We start from the raw sequence: 12,462 nt of genomic DNA, 5'->3' as shown, positions 1-12,462 counted from the left end.
GGAAGACCCGGAGATTATCTATTTTTAAGTAGTGGGTATTAGTCTAATTGACTAAGTGTAATTAATGTGGTCGTTTATAAATGTAATTGAAGCCGGAGTAACATTTTCTGATTTAACTTCTACGTGTTTTAAACTTTCATGTCACAATCATCGTATTAAAATTATAATCATTAAGAAATATATAAGCCTTTATTATACTGTTAGTTATATTAGTACATAGGTAAGCAATAAACGGAGCCGCTACGTCAATAAAAGTCGCATTACAAGCATACACATGTCTCTCCGCAGCAGGTGCCTGTCCTCTGCTGATTTTGTATAGGAATTAGATACCGTTAACATTGTAACGATTAACTAGAATTATTAGATAATTGTTGGTCGCAAGGTGATAATGCTTCGCTGATTACTGGTAGCGATAGTAAGGGACGTAATAAACAGTATCATTTATGGTTCGGAGTAATTAAACAAAACAAGTATTTTATAAGTAGTTTGAAAAACAAAACGAATGTATATATCAAATGGCTCTTCATTGTCTACAAACAACAGATAATTAAAGTAGTTACTGATAAAAATATTGTTACGTCAGAGATTAATTGTCCAATGCATGTCAAATATATATTTTTATCCCATACAACAAGAATTTATACATGAATTGAATGAATTATACACGAATTTATACATATGAATAGTCACTTCTCAGAAAAATCGGCTCAAATCTATTGGAATTGCCTCAGAAAAGGAAACATCGGACATGTGAAACTAAACGCGCTTCTAACAGTAATTGTGAGGATGCCAATCAAAGAGGCGAGCTAACAAATCCTCAACACGCAGTGACGAGAAGGCAGTGTCAATCTAACACGAAAGCTCACCAGTGTTTAATGATGCAATAATTTGCATAGCGGACCTTGCTGTGAAAACAGAAGCTATTCTCGTGTCCATCGCTTGCCTTATACAGCGGACACCCTTGTTACGCAAAATGATGCGAAAGTGTTTATGCAGCGGTAAAAACATGTAAACATGGGGTTATAGTGACTGATTACGTAGTGTTAGTAATGCAGTATAGAATGACGGATTATGGGGCTAAGTGAATAAATGCAGATAATAAGTGAATTTTGTTTCAAAATAGCGTATAAAGGACTGTAAAAAATAGAATTCGAGATTAGATCACGCACACATTTATGCAATCAACGTATCAACGGTCGCGATTTCTGTCAGTACGTTTGGCCGAACACACACATGTACATATCATGGCTTAGAAAAGAATACACGATTAACTTAAATTCTATTGAAATCACGATTAAACTACTATGTTGCTTGCAGAATAATTTGATTAAAAACCAGAATAATTTCCCGTATAAATGTATCTTCGTATTTTTTTCTATCGTATTAAATTTATAGCATTGTGTTTTCAACAGACTATCAAATTAGCATATATCGTGAAACATTTTTTGTTTTTTCTTTTTTTCTTCAGTGAATTTTATACTTTAAGGCATTATGAAACATATTACTTACAAGCATATTGGTTACTGTGCTTCATCAAAGATTTTGTAAGAATATCAACGCGAGGATATCTTTAGTAGCATTGTGTCAACTGACTAAGTATACAATAAAGATATATAAATGAATAATTTAATAAAACTGTTCACAGTACACAATATGTGAGACCAGAATTAACAAAATCTCAAAAAATGTTTAAATAACCGTGTGTAATTTGTCAACCGACGGGTGAACCGATATTTATGATATATTTTTAATTGTTAGCTGGTACCTCCCATGTGGTCTCATATATTGGTTTAGATCAAACAATTTAAAGGCATGTTAGTTTTTAGTCAAAAATCATTATTTGATTTGCACCTGATTATAGTACCTACTTTTTTATTTTTAGCCAATTATTGTTTGGAAACTGAATAATTGGTTTGAAGATAATCATTAGGTTTAACTTCTACTTGAAATAATATTCAATTAAAATGATAATATGGGCGTGCAGCTTATATCAGACAAATTATGTTAGGAAGATATCTATATTTATTTACAACAATAATGAACTCAATGAAGCGAAGTATTTTTAAAATACGCTAGTCCAATTATTTATTCATAAAAACAATTTAATTCACTTATTTCAACTAGAGTTAAAACCTCTAACTTTTGTTATACTTTTAACCTGAAGTTACAAACTGTAGTAAAAAATCTTTTTTACTTTGTATCCAGGTGTAACCTTTGTAATTTTGAGCCCCCCAATTCGGGAAACAGTATTGTATAATTATATAATTTAGATAATGTTCTGTTAAGCAAGTCCTGATTAAGTCGAAAGCTTTTTTTAATTTAGACTTTTTTCATCACGCGTTACAAAAATAGCGTGAGTCGGTTACTTTAAAATTGTTATCTGTATAACGTTACCATAATATTTTACTCCACATACAAAAGTAAAGTGAATAGCGAAGTTCCAGACAGCGAACAGCTGACACCCACAACAATTTTTTACTGTAATAAACCATTTACATCTTACCATTAATTTGCACCCCGATGTCTACTTAATGATCCGAAGAAAATGTTTACCTGAAAAAAAAAACAAATCGTTTTATTATACGTGGCGCGAGTGTCATAAATGTCAAGTAAACATAAACGAAATCATTATAATGCACAAATTGAACGTATGGAATCAATTATAGGGCCGCCCACGAAAAGCCCGCACGGGCCGAGCTAAAACCCGCTTACAATCTGACATTTATGAGTGCCATAAAAACGCTCAAGTAGTGACTTTTACTACTTGTTTAGTGAACATAAATGTCTTTGCCTTGCCCGCGCAGAGCGTCGTCCGTATTTAAAAGCGCACAGTTTCGTGCAGTTTTGCTCCTTTTTATTTACTGTTACGGTTCTGTTATGCAACTGTATAATGCTTTGGTTACTTTTCAGCTGCGATTTATGGATGTCGTCTTTTGTCTTTATTTAACGGTTTCACTGTGAACGTATTTCTTGTTTTGTGAGAAAAAATGTGCTAGAATATTGTCGGAGTACGAGTACCGACTGCTTAATGAAAATAAACATCCATTTGCTAAATTAATTATTCCTGCGGTACGCGTCGCAAACTATTAAATTTGTCAATTGTGTATGTACTTATAAAAGTTCGTTGTTTATTAATTTAACTTTAAAGTCAATATAGTTAACTCTATCATATATCTAGCTTAGGTATTTACAATCCAGTTAGCAGGTTTTCGTATTCTACCTTCGTATGTTCTACAATGTTGGTATTTCTACAGTGGCCACCCATATTATACGACCAAAACGTACTACGTACTATCTGAAGAATAGTAATGTAGTTTCACAATACTCAGACTTAATTGATTTTTATCCTAATACGATTCAGAGACGTAGCGCTCATAGCGCTGTGACTTGAAAACTCAAACACAATGCGACACCGTTTATGAAAGTAAATAAACTATTTGTTTTATGCATTATATATAAAAGAAGTATACTTCTTTTTGTTAATGATTTATCATTTTATTACATGAACATTCATTAGATACCATTAAAAATTTATTAAACATTTATTAATGGTAGAAATATAAATACTATGGTCTAAACTAATAGTGATTTCAAACTCAAAGCTTAAGGAACAATCTTCGAGATGTCGTTTATATTAAGAATACTATTTTTCAAATTACTACTAATGTATTACCTTTATGTGAAGATAAACATTAAGCATATTCAAATTAATAAAAATGTGGAATTTTAAGGACTAGAATCTCAATAAAATACTATAAGATATTTTGAGCAAAAGACTAATTTAAATATGCCACCGTATTTAGAGACTTTTAACGTATGTTATTGTAACGTTAATATAATCAAAGCTTGTCAAACAGTATTAAGGATTGAAAAATTATCCATTTCTCATCAAGTTGCACCAATTAGGTTACTTTAACATCATTAATTAATGTGTATTGATTGCCAAAACATATATTAATCACGATAGTTTAATATAAATAAGAAGATATTCCAATACTTATTACAGTATAATGTTATGGTCTAAACTAATAGTAAGGAGAAGCCAAAACGGATTTGGTATTATATCATACTTATATAGACAAGCATTTAACCGTTAAGAACCAGAGTTTAGCAATATAGATTGTAGGTAGTAGTCACAATGCCGATAAAACCGATGCATTCGTGTTGCATATTGTTATCCACCTATACGCACACATTCATAGGATGAATATTTATCACAGAGGTCACCTTAAGCCTAAACCGTCCACTGCTTACTATGCTCCACAAGCCTTTGTTTATTTCCCGTACCAAAAGAAAGTCCTTCTGCATACCATACTTAATATATTCGTCCGCCAAACCATGCGTTGTTTTCGCTACAAATTAGACAATTAAGAGTCGATGTGTGGCTTTAAATCTATTCAATTAAAGCTGTGTACGCACCGGTCACCTACCGCGGCGATTTTTAATCATATGTATGCAACGTGCGAATCGTGGAGGCATTTCGCATATCAATGTGTCGCTTATATTGATAAAAAAGAGCGCGCGTGTCGATCTCGAATTATGGAGGTGTGACCAGGGATTTTAAACTAATTGATTTGATGACACCATAAATTATCGGTTACACATTAGATTTACTTAATCTGTAAAATAAATTTATGGGCGTTTATTTTTATTTACACTATTACGGCTTGTTAATTGTGGAACAGATTAATTCTTTCTAGTTGGATGAGTGGGTTTTAATTATATTTAAACAGTAGCTTTTTATATTGGAATAAATATACAAATGTAATGAGCAATTGTGTAAAATGAAATTGAATAAAATGCAATTATTCGCAATAAAATTTACATATAAAAGAAAACATAAAACTTAATAACGTAACGTCTAAATAGCGCAGCGATAATTACAGAACAGAACATAATTCATCATTTAGCCCTTCAAAGATAAAATAGGAAACCTATCCGACACGGTGGCTATAAACATCACTACGGTGCCATAATTTCTTCATTAGATTCGCATTTCCTTCACGCGATGTTCTAGTAGATATAAACTGCGTGTTCTTTATGAGGTGTTGTGTGCGGTGTAATTGACGATCTTACAACTTGGGACATCGTGCGACATTTATCACAACGTTTAAGTCTCTATTACAAGCCAGCTGTTTTGCGACAACTTTCATTAGTATGGTCTCGTCGATAGTGATATTTTAATGTAATAAGTTTGTTTCTTCCCATAGTAACTATGTTACAAAAATACAGATATTTTGTAGAAATATGACAGTTTAAATATCTTTCATTAAAAATAAGACAAACTGCGCCATAAGTAAAGAACAATGCACTAGATTTTGGCACGAAGCAGTTCATTTTAAAAGATTCCTTGGACCATGGCTAAAGCGACCGTCGCTTGTGCAGTTCAAACTTTAACCAGCACTCGTATTATTTTATGAGTTTATATTCCATACAATTCATGCCTATCCTTTGAACACCAGCCGTCCAATCATTATTTTTTGTAACGCTTAACGGTCTCATTAAAAATGAGTGATAATGGAAAAACCTTAAGCAAATGTCGGATAAAATGGTTATAACTGGATCGTTAAGTCTGCATAGCATTCGCATCGCATATATGAACTGGTAAGAACAACGATGCCTTACCTTTATTAAGAAATGTTTATTTAGTTATAGCTTCATTAGCTGATTACATAAGTATAACTTCATTAAATCATTAGCATTACATCTAAGAACGGGGCTGAATGTGCATACTTTTTGTACAAAAACAAGCTTTTATTACCTAATTTAAAGTTATTTAAGGCAATGTGCATGTCTTTCAATGCTTGGAAGTGAATAACTAACAAATATATGTAATTTATATACTTAATGTATTCTATAAATGCTATAATATATTCACGTATAAACTTTACTTTACATAAAGGAATACACAATAGTTAATACTAACTAGTCATATGACCTGCCAATCACAAGATTGATTTAAACGGTAATCACAGTGTCGAAATTATTAATTACATCGCGAGATGAGCGGACATGCATGCAGATTGGCGAGCTAACGAATGATTAACTATGCATGCGCGAATTACACCCATGATTTTCACGAAATTACGCATTTTAAATGTATGGCTGTATTAGCATTTTGGAAAATTCTAGAGTTTGCTATTTAAATTGGGTCGGTATAAGCGATGTAAAATGTTATAATCCTACACAACTGAGTAAACTAAACCAAAAAGTTATGTAAAAAATAAAGATTAATTCCAATCGCAAGTTAAGAAACCAGCTATCATTTTTTCAGAATGTAACTTATTCCAATGTATAATCAAATAAATAAACTATAACTCGGATATTTGAAGCAGCTCATAAAACAAGCTTTAAAAACGTTCCTTACAAAATACAACAAACATTTGCACTTAAAACAGATAAATAGAACCATCTATCGTTGTAAACAAACAAATCATGCACGCTTTCAAATAACAATAACACCGATGTAACCGTTGTATAAATTGTTCACAACACTAACATTAATATCGTCTCAACAAGTCAGTGTCACATAAAATTTCTGAGCCATTTGCCCTTTCAGGATGTTACGTGATGCAGTGTGATTTGTGCCTCCGTAGAACCTGCATTGATTATCATGTTAACTTCGTGCACACGTAAATATTCATTCGAGGTTATATACGACTTGGGAGAAAACTCTTACTACGCAAATCGCGTTCGCAAAATTCTGAGGAATGAATTTCGCTTAAAGTCATCAGAAGCTAAAAAGCTTTAGGAAGAATTATTTACTTTAAGAATTAACATCTAATCGGAGTAAAAATACACTGAAAAGGTCGTGATTTAAACCTGTTAAAAATAAGTCGTGGCAATATCGAAAACCGTATCAACAACATGGCTAAGGCAACTAGCACTTCCCGGAAGCTAGCCGATGGCGCACTGGCCAGTCAGGCCCTACATTAAAATTCAGCTAACACTGATCCAGGAGTCATCACGTATCGCGTAGAATAGAGCCATAATGTTTTTACGATCCCTTGTGCGCCATACTAGGATATGGCGGTGTTCGAATTTTAAATTTCGAATGATAGACATATCGATAGCTTTGACATTAGTCATCGTTTGTAATAATAGTTTTATTTGTTTGTGTTTTATTACATCTTTTGTAGTAATTAATAAAGTTGAGCGATAATAAAGTTGTTTTATGCTAAGCTTACTGAATATACAGATTAAAATATTTTTTTTGCGAATTTGCATAAAAACTTCCATTAGATCTAAATTAAGAGTTCAATCAACTCTAAAACCAACAAATTGACACAATTTTTAAATATTTCATCATATTTGACGCTTAATATTTTTGTTTAAGTTTTGACGATTGCAATTGGCAATTGGGTCGTTATATAAAGAAGTGAGAATACAGTCTAACGGAATAATTCACGGTGGTACAGGTAATAGGTATGCAAGAAAACAAAAACCACGACCTATGTCCAGGCAACGAATGCAAGACATAAGTAATACGCATGTCAAGTATTACATAGTAAGATAAGGTCACTTTTTGCGTTTGTTTACAAAGTATCAACAATAACGGAACAGAACTATTGAAGGATAACCGATTTACCTTAATTCCATACGCTTATATTATGTTAAAATTCATTTAAGTATATGTAATGTTCAAGGTACCTTTTCTGAATAACAGATGAGAACGATCTCTTTGAACCCCACGCTATAAAGGTCGGACAACAGTATTTATTAAATGCATTCGGTTATATTTTGAAATATTTGCATTCATATTCGATTTCTGGTTTGCTTCGCTTGTTGTCTATTGTGACCCGTTTAAGACGATTTTCGTAGTTTAGTTTTTAGAAAGAACAAATAATAATGTTATTGTTATTTACATATCATCAGAATTTATATCTCTTCGACCGTGATCTATAAAAAATGTTTAAAAATTAAACGTTTGATGTTCTCTTACTGTTTCAAAAAATTACCAGAAATCCAAAAAAAGGAATTGCCAAAAATAGACACTTCTTTTAGGACACCAGATAAGTTTATACGAACCTAAATATAGGTAACCTTATGTCAAAATACTTCTTATAAGAATTAATTCTTATATGATACAAAATACGTTTAATACTTCGAATACATTACTCATAGGAAATGAAGTTATATAAACGTACCTACAGGGCATGTGCTATTCCTTAGAATAGTTGCTCAACAGTTTTGCTGTCGCTTTCGTAGATTAGAACGTCGAGGGCGGCAGCCGCAACTATATGTTCAAGTGATTTTTCACGGCTACAGAACCCATGTACAAAGGGCACGCAGCGGTGTTGCAATCACGATCCCCGATCACGACTGGTCCTCTGCTAGTTATTCACCTTCGTCACATACCATTAATCCATTCAAAAATCACTTTTAAACAATTAATATTAAAGCCTACACCGCCCGCAATCGCATGTTGGTAACCTCAACTCTGTACGCATGTATCTATTGCGAAGCAAAATATTCTTTATCGAGCACGATATAAAGGTTAAGAGCGATGGCTTTATTAGTTGGTGTGCAGTAAAATGTCTCTAGAGCGTGTCGCTACTACCCGTAAATGCATTAAGTTTGTTTTAGAGATAATAATCGTTGCGAATGCGAATGCTTTGTTGTTTCAAAGATAGAGTTGTCGCCGGTGATTTATTTTTGGTCAACTCTTGTTGGACTTAATAGAGGTTAACGCAACGCGCATTATGCAAAGAAATACTTAACGTTTGTTTTATATACGCTTTTTGCTTTCGATTGCTAGATTCGTAATTTATGAAGCGTAATGCCTATAGCAAAATGTAATAAAACCTTAAATATTATAAGCACTTATGCTTATAAATTTCTTATATATTCGATTCTTTAGATTTGCTTTTACCAATTGCTAGGTTGTTTTCTTTTTCATATTCGAGTAAGAATTTAAATAATATAAAGAAACAAAATATAATGTATACTTGACGACATAGCACCGCTGGTCAGTTATTTTTTACAGCAGGATAATTGCTTACGATCACTTACAATGTTGCTACATTTTATGTCATAAAACAGAAGTCTTATAAAATCTTCTTAGAAATATTAGTATTGTATTTCTCACGCTGTATTTCCAAGTAACATGTTAACCATTCGAAACTGGTTATTTTGTTTATTTGAAAATATTATTTCAGAGTGTAAACTAGTTTTTTAGCGAAAACTTTATGTATCACTCAAATTATATTCATTCCTTACCTCGAAAATAAAAAATTATTTTGTTAATAAAAACATTCAAAATGTGTCTTTTATTTTTTGGGACACAGAATGCAAAAAAGACATTAAACGACGTTCGATCAACGCAGAGAAATTTGATAGGTATATTAAGGATAGGGTTGAAAGAAATTTCCATAAAAAACATCCGAATAACTTCTATTGTGTATGGAAAAATCAAAACCTCCACATAATCTGGTTTATTAAAATATTTTGGTGAAGTGCGTGCGCTGCGTTCTGATACTGCCCTTAATCACGCGATGGCTCCTCCACTTTTTTCCTATTTCTAAGCTCCATTCACATACAGATTTAACACTTAGGTAATAGAGTTGATTTTACCATAAATTCTATTTAGAAAATCTAATCAACGGTTGAACTTGTCCCCTTGACTTATAGTTCTAGCTAGTATATTTATAAAAACAGACTAGATTTATGTGTGCTTAGAAGGCACGCTTAATCCAATTATTTATATACTTATAACGTGTACCTACATACGACGATATCGTGAGAAAATTAGAAATCTTAATATGCGATCACAATTATATTTCATATATGTACGTATACAAATATAATGAAATAAAATTGAATAAATATAAAAACAAAGTCGCGCTATAAACAAATTTTATAAAATTTATGATAATTATTTTTGACAGATTCCAGAATATAAAAACTCGTTTAAAAATAAAGACTTATACGTAGTTCCACACCCAAGCAAATGCATAGTTATAGTTTTTATTCGGTATATTAAAATTACTTCAATGACTGCAAAGAAATGTGTTTTTGTCGTCCTGACCGTATCAATACTTTTTATATCGCATACCTGCGACAGCAATAATACATTAACGTAATATCATCCACACTACATTTATCATAATTTGTTATTTATAGCCTTAAATAGGTATACAATGAATAATGTAAACAAAAATGTTATTTCATTAATGCGAAACTTGAGTATGGAAAGTGTTCTACGGAAACAAATAAATGCATTTAAAATTTAGGATAATAGATTCAGTTTATATCTATATAATACAGCTGTTGTAGCTTACATCTTGCTGAGTAGTCTCGGAGAGGGGGCGGGGGTTTGACATAGACAAATGACATGCTGCCAGCGCCCCTAGCGGTGGCGGGATGAATTATTGCCACCAATCGAGAGCGCGGTTCTAGCGGCCATTTTTAATTTTTAGGGGTATGTTACCCTTACTAGTATTATTATTAAGAGAGGACAGAATTTTTGCAATCTTCGTTGGTACTTTGATAACAGAATAAAAATTTCAATATCATTATCTCTTTCTGTTTTTTTTACTTGTGAGTCGGTTTTTTAGTCTATCCAGTTTACTTGGAATTACTTTTATTTCATTCATCTGCTTTTTTAAGGACAGCAAATTTTAATGATATTGTATTCTCTTTCATATTAATCATACAATTTGCATGAAATATACTAGACGCACTTTTGAACAGTAAAATGGTACTATATAAACTATATAATAGTTATTAGCTAAGTGGATATTTAGGAGGCACAGGCTGTATATAAATAATAATAAGAGCCGACGAGAAACTCTACTATAGGTACGGTCTATTCGAAACATATATAATACCACATCTACGCATGAGTAAGTACCATGTATATGTCGCCACTAGATTGTGGGTTTAACATAAAATTGTAATAATAAAACTAATTCACAAAAGCCAGTGCTTGTAAAGACCCGATAAAATTCCTTAGATTTTTATCTGTAAGTAAGTACCTACCTAATTATTATATAAAGTATACCTTTTTTTAAATTTTTTAGCTTGTGTATTGTAAAATTTGTTTTTTTTTTTAAATATTGTGGTTTGTAGAATATACTTGTGTTATTCATCGAGTACTAAAAGCAATTTTGAAAAGCGCGCCATCTAGCGGTGATTTTCTACACTAGCTGAAGATTCGTGTCAATTTCATTTTGTAGCAGTAGTAGGTAGTTTTTAGATTTTAAGCAAAGTAGAATATAAAAAATAAAGGAGACTAAAGCCTTTAACCAAACATTACAAGGTGACGTACGCAATGAATAAAAGAAAGGTTTAAACACGATTTCAATGCTTTTGATTATAAATTTAATTTCAATCGTACAAAATTATCATGAAAATTGCATTTTCAAATAAATGTGTACATAATGATATAACACCAACCAGGAGGTATAGACAAAAAAAAATACTTACAACGGCGGTCAATAATCATTTATCAAAACTATCATCAATAATTCATTCTATTAAAACAGAAGCAAGCTGTAATTAGCGCAATTACTGGACCACCCAGGAAATAAGCCGAAGTTGTAAGAAATATCACGTGAATTATTTATCTTTTAAGCCCAAGGGCTAAACGCATTCTTCACCTTTATGGAACAAGAAATGAAGCTAAGCCACATTCGTAATTAAATGTGAATTAAGTGGAACGATGACAATAGAAGAGCGGCGTTGTTCTAAGATCGTGGGTAAGATAACATATTTAATTTATAAACCTTACACACACTGTTTGCCTTCCCGTATCTCACTGATGTGCTCAAAGATGTGTACCACTTGCCCACACAATATGTAATTTTTTAATGTATTTAGTGAATATTTAAGTATTTTAGAGCTACTTCAAACTATTGGTGCCTACATAATCTTAAATTCACTACTAGATGCTACAAAAAGAAGAAAAAATGGGTTCTGTATTACAAAGATTACTATTCCATTGCAGAATAGCAATATTAGAAAATAAAATATCTTTGCGGGTAGGCATAAGGGCGCTAACAATTTTAAAGGTATTTATGACCCCGATTGTAGTGTAATTATTTGCGTAAAGTGGTATGGTTTAATATAGACCGGACTGGGGTCTATTCGACCCTTACATACGAGCTAACTTTTGGAATGTTTACAATTACTGAGGGAAAAATTAATGTATAAAGTTTCGGTTGAGAATTTTTGTAACAAATAAACTTTGTTGAAATTGACCAGCATTAATTATTGACCATTTCAACATTTTATTGGTACTGTTGAGGATGAGTTATTAAGCATTTTAACACTTTTTTTTTTCATGTGTTTTCACATAAAACTATTTCGTTATTTCACAATAACATTATATATACCGTGGAACTATGTCTGCAACGATTATTGCTATGAAAACCAATGGATTTTTTCTTGTATACCTAGTCTTGCCATAAATATTGTAATAAAGAAAAAAGAAAATTGTTAACTGCAAATAACATTTATTAC

The 12,462-nt window shown here is 31.9% G+C and overlaps 1 protein-coding gene across 3 annotated transcripts in view; it reads right to left on the bottom strand.

Annotated features, from left to right (window-relative positions):
• LOC119836304 (homeotic protein antennapedia) overlaps positions 1-12,462 on the bottom strand; it is a 147,177-nt gene that overhangs the window by 80,861 nt on the left and 53,854 nt on the right. For 2 of the 3 annotated variants that reach the window (XM_038361615.1, XM_038361604.1), the window contains one exon: positions 2,504-2,553. The exons of the other annotated variant lie outside the window; for it this stretch is intronic. The gene's annotated coding sequence lies outside the window, so the exon portion shown is untranslated. The remainder of the gene's footprint in view (positions 1-2,503; positions 2,554-12,462) is intronic. 3 annotated transcript variants of the gene reach the window in all.

This window comes from Zerene cesonia, chromosome 3, assembly GCF_012273895.1.
Source record: "Zerene cesonia ecotype Mississippi chromosome 3, Zerene_cesonia_1.1, whole genome shotgun sequence".
Taxonomy (NCBI): domain Eukaryota; kingdom Metazoa; phylum Arthropoda; class Insecta; order Lepidoptera; family Pieridae; genus Zerene; species Zerene cesonia.
This window is presented reverse-complemented; position numbering and strand designations above follow the sequence as displayed.